This window comes from Globicephala melas, chromosome 18 (genome assembly GCF_963455315.2).
Source record: "Globicephala melas chromosome 18, mGloMel1.2, whole genome shotgun sequence".
NCBI classification, from domain to species: domain Eukaryota; kingdom Metazoa; phylum Chordata; class Mammalia; order Artiodactyla; family Delphinidae; genus Globicephala; species Globicephala melas.
In genome coordinates this window covers 67,760,012-67,774,324 of record NC_083331.1, presented here as the reverse complement: position 1 = coordinate 67,774,324, position 14,313 = coordinate 67,760,012, and the positions used below count along the sequence as shown (strand labels likewise).

The 14,313-nt window shown below is 39.5% G+C and overlaps 1 protein-coding gene across 2 annotated transcripts in view; it reads right to left on the bottom strand.

Moving 5' to 3' along the window:
• The window catches only part of UBAC2 (UBA domain containing 2), a 152,319-nt gene that overhangs the window by 100,092 nt on the left and 37,914 nt on the right, over positions 1–14,313 (bottom strand). The window lies entirely within an intron of this gene.

Genomic DNA, 14,313 nt, shown 5'->3' with positions numbered 1-14,313 from the left:
TTTTTTAATTGAATGAAAATAAAAACAACATAAAACTTGTGGGATGCAGCTAAAGCAGTGCATAAAGAGAATTGTAAAGTATTGAATACATCTAATATTGAATATTAGAAAAGCAAGGTCTAAATCAATGGTCTAGACTTCTGTTTTAAGAAAGTAGACAAAGAGGATCAAATTAACTCAAAGCAAGCAGAAGGAAGGAAATAATGATAGAAGCAAAAATCTATGACACTGAAAAGTGAAAGTTGAGAAGAATCACTGAAACTGTTTTTTGTTTTCTTGTAAAGACTATTCTTTCTAGAGCAGTTTTAGGTTCACAGCAAAATTGAAAGGAAGGCACAGCGATATCCCACACACATGCATAGCCTCCGCATCATCATTTGTTAAAAACTGATGGACCTATACTGACATAAAATTATCATTCAGTTCGTAATTTACATTATGGGCCACTCTTGGCAGACATTCTATAGGCTTAGACAAATGTATAATAACATATGTCCACCACTTTGGTATTGTATAGAGTACTTCCACTGACCTAAAAATCCTCTGTATTCTCCCTAATCATTCCTCCCTTCCCCTTAACCCCTGACAACCACTGATCTTTTTACTGTTCTCATACTTTTGACTTTCCCCAGATGTTATATATTTGGAATCATACAGCATGTAGCCTTTTCCGACTGCTTTCTTTCACTTAGTGATATACATTAAGGGTCCTCCATGTCTCTTCATGGCTTGTTTATTTCTTGTTAGCATTGAATAATTCCATTGTCTGGATGTACTACAGTTTGTCCATTCACCTATTCAAGGACATCTTGGTTGCTTCCAAGTTTTTGTAATTATAAGTAAACCTACAAAAAAATCCGTGTGTGTATAAACATCTGTGTGTATATAAACATCCGCATAGTTCTTCTGACTTGTTAATATGTAAAAGAAACTGAATTCATAGAGGAATAAAACAAAAACACGTACCAAAAAAGAAAACTCCAGGCCCAGATGGCTTCACTGGCAAAATCTACGAAATATTTAGGAAAAAAATTATACTTATCCTACACAAACACTTCAAGAAAATGCACAGAAGGCAACATGTCCCAGACCAGCACTAACTTCATACCAAAACCAGACAAAGATATTACAAGAAAATTACAGACCGATGTTACACATGAATATACACACAAAAATTCTCAACAAAATATTAGCAAATCAAATCTAGAAATATATAAAAGGTATAATACATCAAGTGGAGCTTATCACAGGAATGTAAGGTTGGTTCAACATTCAAAAATAAATGTAATTCTCCATAAAGCAGTCTAAATAAGAAAAACCATAGACCATATCAACAGATGCAAAACAATTTTGACAAAATTCAGTCTATTCAAGGTAAAGAACTCTAGGCAAACTATAAACTAAAAGAGACTTCCTCAAACTGATAAAGAGTATCTAGGAAATATCTCTGCTAACATGGTTAATGATGACCGAATGTTTTCCTCCTAAGACCTGGAATAAGACAAGGATGTCAACCCTCTCTACCTAATCAACATCATACTGGATTGTCTTTGTCAGTGGAATAAGGCAAGAAAATGAATAAAAGGCTTACAGATTGGAAAGGAAGAAACAAAAATGTCTATTCTCAGACAACGTGAATATCTACAGAGAAAATCGTAAAGGATCTCCAAAAAAAACAGCTACTAGAACAGCTCTGTGAGAAAGTAGAATGCTGGGTACAAAGGCTTGAAAAGAGAGTAGGAAATGGGGAGTTACTGTTTAATGGGTGTAGTTTCAGTTTTGCAAGATGAAAAAGTTATGAAGATCTGTTGAACAACAATGTGAATATATTTAACAAGACAACTGCACACTTAAATGGTTAAGATGATAAATTTTATATTATGTGGGTTTTACCACAATTTAAAAAAAAAAGCAATAGAAAGCCAGGTTTCTGTTTTAAGCATGGCCATGACTTGGTTATATTTGAATTGTAAAATGATCATTTTTGCTGCTTTTGACCCACTGATGTAATGAAATACATGATATATGCTAATAGGTATCGATATCTTTACATTGAACTATATATCAGTATTCCTGGAATAAATCTTACTTGAAAAAAAGAATCAATTGTATTTCTATATACTAGCAAGGAACCATTGAAAAATTTTTTAAATTTAAATAACATTTGCCGGGACTTCCTTGGTGGCACAGTGGTTAAGAATCCACCTGTCAACGCAGGGGGCACAGGTTAGAGCCCTGGTACGGGAAGATCCCATGTGCCGCGGAGCAACTAAGCCGGTGTGCCACAACTACTGAGCATCTGCTCTAGAGCCCATGAGCCACAACTACTGAGCCTGTGTGCTGCAACTACTGAAGCCCGCACGCCTAGAGCCCGTGCTCTGCAACAAAAGAGAAGCCACCACAATGAGAAGCCCACACACTGCAACGAAGAGTGGCCCCCGCTCGCCGCAACTAGAGAAAGCCCACGCGTAGCAACGAAGACCCAACGCAGCCAAAAATAAATAAAATAAATAAATTAAAAAAAAAATAAGTTCACAATGAAAAATCACAAACTACAAGATGCAATAACAGAATGCCCTAAGGGAGAATTTGGTCATATGAGAACTACAAGTACCAGAACAATGTGTAAATGGGCAAAACGATTACACGCTTTTTTACAGGAATAGGAACCATAATAAAAAAAAAACCCAGTATAGCCCAATATGCCTCCATCTCCCAAAGAATCATGAATGGCTCCCTATTGCTCGCCGAGTAAAAGCTAAAGCTGGTACAAAGGCCTGTAAAGCTTGGTGACCTCTCCTACCTACCCCGACTTCACCTCCTACTATCCCCTCCCCCCACCTACTCTGCTCCAGCTACACAGTTGCCTGAGTCAGGCCTCCAGCTGAGGGCCTTTGCACTGGTAGTTCCCTACACCTGGAATACAACACCCCCCACGCCCCGACCACCCCCCGCCCCAGATCACATGGCCCTCCCCTTGAGTCCTCGTTCACATGTCACCCACTCACCGAGGCCTTTCCTGACCATACTGTTTGAAACTGCGACCCTGCTTGCACCCTGGTATTCCCTTTCCCGCTGCTGGCTGACAGGTGGAATTGTTTTTACACAGCATATATCATCACCCGTCATACTATATATTATACTATATTGTTTACTGCATACTATCCCCGATTATAATTCAGAGTCAATGAGAAAGACTGTCTGTTTTGATCAGTGTAGGAACCTCAGAGCCCGGAACACATACTGTCTACCACAAAGCAGGTTCTCAATAAATGTGTTGAATGAAGAAATGGGGAAATCAGAGGAAGCTGATCATTCTTCCAAGAGATGAGGTAGAATTCTCTCATTCATTCATGCATATATACATGCACGCTCAAACACTACTAAGTGTTACCTTATAATACAAGGGAGTGTCAAGGTATTCCTTTCCTTACTGTGGAAATTATTCCTTCATTTCCTAAAAAAACGACTAAAACTGACTTTTCAAAAAATAACTTAGATAAAACATTAGAACATTTTCTAAGTTATAAAAAGTACACAGACAGTATAGTAAAAATCACCCTTCACAGTTCAGCTTCCTGTTCCTTATTTTTATCCTTCCTTGGAAGGCTATTATGTCCACACCATCAACCATCAATTTCTAAATATATATAGAAACTATATAGTTTGTCTTAGGGCAAACTCTTATCTCCTACTTCCTCAGTTTATGGGCTTTGAAAATATTCTATTTGTTGCCGATACCTATACCCTTGGATATTGTATAAAAATGCTAGAAGTAGGCATTAAAATCTACCACTCCATTCTGTGCCCAAGAATCAGCTAAGGTACATTATTTGGGAAAATAAAAGCTGATGACTATAACATGGTATTATATTATCACCTCTGTTAAATTCCAAGAGTTTTCTTATTAACTTTTACATACATGTGCATTCTGGTAAAAATATAGCTTGTGCCTCATATAAGACTTCAGAGAAACAAAACGTAAAACAATATTACTGTATCCCTTTGACAAAAATCTCTGCTCTTTGGTTAGCCCAGATAACAGTATTTTTTTTCTTACGATTAGCACTGGGACCAAGTAGGGTATTACTTCATCTTGCATAATTATAAATTTGAAATTGTGCTATATTGAGCGCACTCATAATCAGAACCTAAAATTATTCTTAGGTTTTTTCTCCCGTTGCGGAGCACAGGCTCCGGACGCGCAGGCCCAGCGGCCATGGCTCACGGGCCCAGCCGCTCCGCGGCATGTGGGATCTTCCCGGACCGGGGCACGAACCCGTGTCCCCTGCATCGGCAGGCGGACTCTCAACTACTGTGCCACCAGGGAAACCCTATTCTTACGTTTTTATCATAGGATTGTCACAATTGTTATACCAATGGTGTCTGAAATAATTTGCCATGTAATTTAGGAATAAATAAACACACATATACAATACCCATTTTAAATTCTAACTACTGTATATACGCTCTAAAGACAGTCACAGGGTATCCAAACTGTTCAAGCTGTTTGTATAAACCACAATATCTCTCTAGTATTTTTTGATTACAAAACTATTTCACCATTTGAGTCCCATTTAATAACTTTCAGAGTAAATTTCGTTTTTATCAAATTCTGCCTAACACTGCCATCTAATGGTTAACCACGCGACTGCAGGCAAAGCCAATTAAACTGCTGATGGGCTCACTCAGAAAGGGAAAAATATCCTGAACATGGAAGCTTAAACAGTTCATATTAAAGTTCTATAAGAATTGTTAGTAATATATGAAAAATAGAAATTATTTTGGATACTTTATTTTACAAATGTTTCAAAGATGTCACCCTCTCTACGAACTCATTATTTAGGTCTAGTCATTTTAACCCTAAATTTTAATTTTGTCAAGATTTTTTTCATTCTGTTTCTCTTTAATTTTAAGTATTTATAAAGTATTTTCTGGAAGTATATATACTTCAAAAATTTAAAAATATTCTTTGTTCATAAGCAAAAGCAATTATTTAGATTATATAGGAAAAACACCTCCTCGTTTTACAAATAGTTTATTTCACTAGTATAATAATCTACTACAGTGAATTATGTTCTTGTTATTTTATATTTATTGAGTATAATTGACATGAAAGATTATATTAGTTTCAGGTGTACAACAGAATGATTCAATACTTGTATATATTGCAAAATGATCACCACAATAAGTCTAATTAACATCCATCACCATACAAAGTTACAAAACTGTTTTTTCTTGTGATGAAACTTTTTCTGTAACTAGATTACCAGTTTATTATAAAAGGATGTAACTCAGGACCAGCCAGATGGAAGAGATGCATAGGGCAAGATATAGGGAAAGGACATGGAGCTTCCATGCTCTCTCCAAGTGAGTCACTCTCGACTCTCCCTGAATCTCCGTGTGTTCACCAACCCTAAAACTCCTGATGAGAACTTTTAAGATCTATTCTCTCAGTAACTTTCAAATATGCAATACGGTATTATGAACTACAGCCACTATGCTGTATGTTAGATCCTCAGGAGTTATTTATTTTTATTTTATACCTTTTGACCCCCCCTTCACCCATTTTGCCACCCACCTCCCACCTCTGTCAATCTATCCTCTATATCTATGAGCTTTTTTAAGATTTCACATATAAGTGAGATCATACAGCATTTGTCTTTCTCTGTCTGACTTATTTCACTTAGCATAATGCCCTCAAGGTCTGTCCATGTTGCTGCAAATGACAGGATTTCCTTTTTATATAGCCGAATAAATACTCCGGGGTGTGTGTGTGTGTGTACACGCACCATATTTTTTTAATCTATTCATCCACTAATGAACACTTATGTCTTTGTTATTTAGAGAATAGGAGAACAAGGTTGCTATACCGCTGCTGGGCTGCACAGAACTTCCTGGGAAACACTGTCCCTCTGCTAGACTCCTATTAATGTCTCTAGTTCTCTAAGCCTACCAGCAAATCCCACAGTAAGGAAGAGCATACGAGCAGAGATGCTCAGAGTTTCAAGGGCTTGCACGGAGATTTCACTCCTGCCATCTGCCCAATGTGTATTTCCTGGACATCCCTGGCTGGTGCTTTTCCAGCCACTGCTTGAGTATCTTTAGTGTCCGCAAGTCAGCACCTCCCAAGGGAATCACTTTGCCTCAAGACAGTGAGTGCCTCTGAGTTACCGCTTACCAAGCCCAATAACCTCCTGCAGCATCTCTGAAGTCTTAATTCACCCTTGGCCATGCCCCACCCCCCCAATTTTTAACTCCTCTTTCATACTGCAGCCCCTTTCAACAGTTGAAGACTGTTCTCCTGCCCCATCGTCTCCTCTCCAGGATCAACACTGCCTGCTCTCTCAACTGTTCCTCACATGGCAGGTCTGCATCCCCTCCCTGTTCTGATGTGGACGAGGACCACCAGAGCCGTGCTTGTTGCCCTGTCATACTACCTGCAGCATCCATGAGCACATCAGTGTCAACTGGCAGTCACATCACAATGCCATCTCACAGGCTTTCCTTAGCTTTCCCAGACACACGACTACCGAAACAACAATCCTGCCGTTCAGTGACTCTGCAGTTGATTGTTTAGGCTAAAGAGAAAGACCTGATGTTCTCTCTCTTCAGTGTTTTATAGGTTGATCACAGAGCCCATAACTTGCTAAACCAGTTAATGTATTACAGCTCTTGGTCTTTGAAGGCGACTGCTAGCAGTTCCCCTCAGACCCATTCTCCCTTGTCTCCAGGGACTTGGCTCCCTCGCTAAAGCTAGTTTCCCAGCCTCCCCTATGATTAGGTGTGGCCACGTGACCAAGCTCCTGCCAGTGGTGTATGGGCAGCAGTGACATTTACAACTTCCAAAGTACCTGGTGAAAGAGCAATCCCTTATCCTGGACTTCCCTTCTGATTCCTCCCTATTGCTAGAAATGGAAACCTTGGAGGGCACATGGTGAGGATAACAGAGCTGCCCTACCAGCTGGGTCCCAATGACTTCCTAGAACAGAGCCCACCTGCCCACCAGGGACGTTACAAAAGAGAAACAGACACCTGTGTTCTCTGAGCCACTGTGTTCCGGGGTTTCTTTGCTCTACTATTATTAAAATATCTCCCAAAGCATTTGTAATTTGCAAATTTCATTTGCAAACGTGCTACATTTTCAAGGCAATCATTGATACATATTAATCAGGCCCAGCAGGGAATAAGAACACTACAGAAAGGTAAATGTTCTTTCATTTTCATATTATTGCAATAATAGAGACAAACAATTTCCAGAGCATAGGAAGGAAGCACTTGTAAGTGGAAGGCTCTGAAGGGAGCCAATTCTGGGATACAGCTTGTTTCTGTTCACCCTGTTCACACCCTCCCGGATGAAGGAAAGGTGTTGAGGACTGGAGATAAATACTCTTCAGATTAAGTCACTGGGGAAAGTCTCTAAAGGACAAATGGATTTTACTGAGGAAAATCTATTCTACCCTATCTTAACATTTAAAATTTTAAAGCATTTCAATTCATCCTTATCATGAGAATATGATAAATGGGTGGACCTAAAACCATGCCCCAAAACTTCCTCACATCAAAGGAAACAAGCAGAGCAAGAAGGCAGCCTATGGAATAAGAGAAAATACTGGCAAATCACAGTATCTGATAAAGGGTCATTACCCAGAAAATATAAAGAACTCCTACGTGTTAACAACAACAACAAAAACTGATTTAAAAATGCGCAAAGGACCCGAATAGACACTTCTGTAAAGAAGATGTATAAATGGCCAAGAAGCACATGAAAACTCGCTCAATGTCAATAATCATCAGGGAAATGGAAATCAAAACCACAATGAGATACCATCTCAAACTCATTAGGATGGCTACTATCAAAACAAAAAACAGAAAAAAGTGTTGGCAAGGATGTGGAGAAACTGGAACCCTTGTGCACTGCTGCTGAGAATGTAAAATGGTACAGCTCTACGGAAAATAGTACAGTGGTTCCTTAAAAAATTAAAAATAGAATTACCACATGACTCAGCAATTCCACTTCTGGATATATACCCAAAAGAACTGAAGGAGGGTCTCAAAGAGATATCTGTACATCTATTAGTCACAATAGCCAAAAGGTGGAAGCAAGCCAAGTATCCATCAGCAGATGAATGGATAAATAAAATGTAATATATACATACAACTGAATATTATTCATCCTTAAAAAGGAAGGACGTTCTGACACATGCTACAACATGGACGGACCTTGAGGACATTATGCTAAGTGAAATAAGCCAATCACAAAAGACAAATATTGTACGATTCCACTTACATGAGGTATATAGGGTAGGCAAATTCACTGACAGAAAATAGAATGGTGGTTGCCAGGTGCTGGAGGGAGGGATGGGAGTTGTTCAACGAGCATGGAGTTTCAGTTTGGGAAGAGGAAAGAAGTTCTGGAGATTGGCTGCACAACAATGTGAATGTACTTCAAACACTACTGAACTGTACCTTAAAAATGGTTAAGACAGTAAATTTCATGTGTGTACATTTTACTACAATTAAAAAACATTTAAACCATATCAAATTTGTTCCAAGGCCACCTTTATGTTTAACTCTTAGTAGAACATCAGGCACAAATAACATTTAAAGTGGAATCTTCTCAAGGCCCTAGCCCAGGAATACACGGTCCTACAGAGGAAAACACTTTCCTAAAAACGACAGAATGCTTCCCATGAAGGCAGAAATGGTCTCTAAGCCAAAACGTTTTAGAGGAATAAGGATATGTCTACTATATAATTCTGCATAATACAGAAATATTGAGAAATTAACATTAAAATACATGTATTATCTTCTACCAATTAACAGCTTTTAAAACATTGATTTCAATCTCAACAAGACTTCAAATCGGGTCAAGGTGAAGAGCTCCACGACCCGCTGTCACCTGTAGGTGGCAGTAAAAGCACAGTGTTTATGTCAAAACAACCTTGGATGTCAATCAGTATGGAACAGTGGAAAACATACATGAGCTTACACATGAGTGTAAGTCCTCCTACATGAAATAAATGGTATTAACTTTTCTGATACATCAAATATTTATCTTGCCGAAATACCTTCACCCTAGGGCCTCTCCTCAACCAACTCTAATCTATCTCTTGTCTCACTCTTTTGCTTGATATTGTCTTTGTGATCATATCTATTTAGAAACATTAGGCGTTCATTTTGGGGGGACACCGTATAGTTTTCTTTCCTTTAGAAAAAGAAACACACAAACACTTGTCAAATCAAAAAGCCTATTTACTGAGGGTCTACTGTGTGTGAAGCACTATGCTAGGTGCTCTGATACATGTGAAGACGAATGCACCAGGTCCTTGTCAACAAGACAGACACAAAATATGAAGAATAATACATGAGATGAGAGTACGATCAAGGGATGAATAAAAACACAACTGTAAAAGAGAGAGCCATGGAAACCTCCAACTCCCAACTCTAAAAACCTAGGATTACTGATCCCCAAATAAAGAACTACATTAACATTAGAAGAATAAATCCTCCACTAGAGGCAAGGCTGCAGCCAAGGATCTACGTCCCTCCGTCCAAATGCACACCAGCAGGCTGCCCTGCAGGTCTCTGAGGGTGGTACTACCCACCCACTTCCTTCCCTTTTCTGTTAAGATACTATACAGATAGCACGGCTTGTTGATAGCAAGAGGCCATATGAGTTAAAAGCCATAAACTTCTCGTAAAGAATATCCACATGGGGCCTCCCTGGTAGCGCAGTGGTTGAGAGTCCGCCTGCTGATGCAGGGGACGCGGGTTCATGCCCCGGTCCAGGAAGATCCCACGTGCCGCAGAGCGGCTGGGCCCGTGAGCCATGGCCGCTGAGCCTGCGCGTCCGGAGCCTGTGCTCCACAGCGGGAGAGGCCGCAACGGTGAGAGGTCCGTGTACCGCAAAAAAAAAAAAAAGAATATCCATATGAAAAGCATGAGCAATAAGGAGATACCATGGTTGCAAAAATGCAACTGATTTGTCACTGGGGCTAGACTAATTTTTAAGCATAAGAGGGAGAGTTCTGGTAAACAACAATTCTGAGTAACGCAGATGAGTACAGATTTATTACCAAGGAAACAAAGAGCCCGCACAATTCTTATGTCTTCCTCTGCAGGCTGATTATAATGTCTCAGGGAGGTTCTCCACCACGAAGAACAACAGCTCTCCTGAGAGAGTGGCAGAGGGCAAGTGACAGAGTGGGCAGCCTTGCAGGCTTAGGAGCTGGGCAGCCCTGGACCCGGCCCATCCTCACAGCTGCACTTCCTGCTTGCCACTTACAAAAGTAATGGTTAAAGGAAAAAGGAAAAAGTAGATAGGAAAATTAGTTGGAACAATCTAACAGTCTACTAGAAATGTTTAAATGTCTAAAGAATAAAGAATATCAAATATGTTAAGAAGATTAAGTTGACTTAAAGATAAATTTTAAATAAGATTTAAAACATATACACTAAGGTAAACAACAAGGTCGTACTGTAGAGCACAGGGAACTATATTCAATATCCTGTAATAAACCATAATGGAAAAGAATATGAAAAAGAATATATATATACACATAATTGAATCACTTTGCTGTACACCAGAAACTGACATTGTAAATCAACTATACTTCAATTTAAAAATTTTTTAAAAATACACACTAAAGAAATCAACACAATAAAGGATATGAAAGGAAGGCAATGGCCAGGAATTAATGGGAACCCCACAGGGTTCCGGGTGCTCTGAGTTTCAAGTAGGACCCAAATACCAACAAACACATTCAAGGCTCCCTGCAATGAGGTCTGACTAAGTGACTCCTGGACACATTTGGGGTTCCACCCAGAAGCTGTGAGGGCACAGAGGCCCAAGTACTATCCTACGTCTCTCATCTCCAGTCCTACAAAAACTCAAAAGGAGACAATGATAAAGTACTCACTGCAGTGGGAAGAGTTCCTTAGAACTGTATAATGCCAGAGGTGGGAAGCCCTTCGAGAAAGTCTCATCCAAATTCCCCTTTCTTCCAGCTGGGAAGAGTCATGATCAGAGAAAATTAACTAACTTTTAAAAACAATAACTCAGCTAATTAATGAGTAGCATAGACAGACCTCTTGCACTGTTACTCACTCCCAGTCTGAAAATTCCCAGGAAAAATATGCTGCAAAGAAAAAAAAGGTATTTGAGGCAGGAGAGAACAATACAATGAGAACTAGTATTCGGTGTCTAAAACATATACTTTGCACAAGCTATAAGAATGAGATGATTCACAGATAAGAAGAGATGATTCATAGATAAGAAGAGATGATTCACAGATGAGACTCAAGGTGTTTAAAAAAAATTACTCACGGAAACAGCTTAGAAGAAGCAGATAGCCTCAAACCCAGTCTTTTTAAAGAAACCTCTTTGATACAAAATGTAACACTCATACAGAAAAACCCAGCATGCTGGAAAAATCCACTTGCTTCTTTTCTCTTCTCCACCCTGCTCTGTTCCTGAGGCTGAGGGTACAGATTCCACCCAAAGGCTCAAGGGCCCCCTGGCTTCTGAGTTCTGCTAGCGCCTCAGAGGACATCTGGGCAAGGAGGAGCCTGAGGCCAGGGTACTTACTCCCCTTGTTCCTTGTTACTTCACACTTACTGTTTCCAAGGCAGCTGACTCTCCAGGGGTGACCCCTCCAGGATCTAGTAACCTCTCCCTTCCTAAACCTCTTTGGGCCTAAAGGTGGTGGGCACAACAAGGAAACGGTCCTGCCAAAGGTCCCCCTTTTGTCACTAGGTTCCATTCTTTTGTCATTAGATCTTTATACATAAGCCCTTGAATTATTCTAGTTTAAGTGTGCTGTTTTCTATTGAGACCCTTATAGATACAAGGGCAAAACAAAAATAGACAGATTAGTGAATTATCACAGAACAAACACTAAAATAATTAGCACTCAGGTCAACAGAACTTCCCAGCATCCTGGGAGCTCTCCCATGTGCCCTACATATTACATGCTCCCGCAACCCTATGCACGAATCCCTAAACTCTATTTCAGTTTGGTCTGCTTTCTGAAATTCATATAAATGGAATCGTACAATATGAATTCCTTCACGTCTGGCTCTTTTCACTTAACACCATACACACAAGATTCGCCTGTGTTGTTCCATGCGCCTTCTATGTGATTCATTTTGATTGTGAAAAGCAGTCAACTACTTGTCGACACAACTGATCTATCCACTCTAAAGTTGCAGAACATGTGGGTTGTCCCTAATTTGGAGCGATTAGAAATAATGCTACTGTGAACATTCTTATCTCTAACTCCTGGTGCACAGGAACACGCATTTCTACCTAGGAGTGGAATGTGAGTCATAGGGTGGATGCATCTTCATTTTAGTACTTAATATCCAACTGTTTTCCAAATTTAAGCTCCCACCAGCCAGGCGCAAGAGCTCCTGGTTGCTCTGTACCCTCACCAACACTTTTCTTTTTTTTTAAATAGATCTTTATTGGAGTATAATTGCTTCACAATACTGTGTTAGTTTCTGCTGCACAACAAAGTGAATCGGCCACATGCATACATATATCCCCATATCCCCTCCCTCTTGCGTCTCCCTCCCACCCTCCCTATCCCACCCCTCTAGGTCGTTGCAAAGCACCAAGCTGATCTCCCTGTGGTATACTGCTGCTTCCCATTAGCTATTTTACATTCGGTAGCGTACATGTGTCGATGTTACTCTCACTTTGCCCCAGCTTCCCCATTCCCATCCGTGTCCTCAAGTCCATTCTCTATGTCTATGTCTTTATTCCTGCCCTGCCACTATGTTCATCGGTACCATTTTGTTTTTTAGATTTCATATATATGTGTTAGCATATGGTATTTGTTTTTCTCTTTCTGACTTACTTCACTCTGTATGACAGACTCTAGGTCCATCCATCTCACTACAAATGACTCAGTTTCGTTTCTTTTTATGGACAAGTAATATTCCAGTGCTGGCTGAGTATATATAATGGAATACTACTCAGCCAGCACTTCTTGTTGTTAGTCTTTTTCACTGTAGCCATTTTGGTGAGTGGGTAGTAACATCCTTCTTATGGTTTTAATTTTCGCTTCCCTATTACTTATGAGGTCCAGTATACTTATACATGTTTATCAACCTTTTGGATATACCCATTTTTGAGTGCTTAAAAGTCTTTGGCTCACTGAATGGCAGAGATCTCCCTCCCAAAATTAAACTTACAGGCTGACAGAATCCAGTTACAAAATCTTTCCTTGGGAATATCAACTCATTAGTGAGAAACAGGGAAAGGAAAGGATGGTCTATTCCCTCAGAAGATTCTTTTGCTACAGATCAAATTACTATTCTGATTATTCTCTATTAAGTAGGACCAACTTCAACAAAATTTACTAAAACAAAGTACAATACCATAATACAGAAAGAGTACAACACAATCTCACAATCTGAGACTCCTGAGTAAATATCCCTGGGTTACACCATCCATACAACTATTGTGTCCTCAACATACTTTGCTGTTGGCATAATGATTAAATTCAGTGAAGCATGTAAAGCACTTAGACCTCTGCTTAATGATTGTTCACCTCTGATAATACAGATAAGAGTAATAGCAGAGATAATAAAAAATCCTATGTAACTTTTTAAACCAACAAACTTCAACCTATAGTCATGTAGTTACTTTTTAGTATACAGATGCCTGATACTAAAATCCTCCATCACACACACCAGTATACAAGTTTGGATTTAAGTAACTCAATAACACACCTCTCATTTCTTTACCAATCCTGACTCTCCACAATACCTTTTTCTTCTACGCTGCTACTTCACCATATTACTAGATATTTTCCCCTAGAAACTCATCTCCCTCTACATGTCTCCTTTAACTGTGAGACCAGAATCTGTAGGAGGTGGCCACGTACATCACAATAACCAGAGAGTTCCAATTAATTGGCTGTGTCCGGGGACCACTGAATGGCTCTCCACACAGTTAGTGAGACGTCACCCTGCAAAATCTTGGCCTGGGATTTCGGTGGGTCCAGGAATGATTTCACTGTCATGTTGATGCCTTCTCCTAAGATCCTCTAAGTGAAAGAATCTTTAATATCTTTAGGGAACTCTACTTTGATTGCCAATTTAGATCAATTTTATTTTTAGAATTATCTATCATTTTGGTTATCTGGGTTCAACCTGCTTGCTGTGAGGTAAGTAATCATCTGATTGTCCGTATGTCTGTGAAACTGAACAAAAATTGCCAAGGAAAAGGAATTTGGGAAATGTTAAATTTATAATACAATTTAGGAAATCAAGTGGAAACGAGGTCCATACTAATTTGGCTAT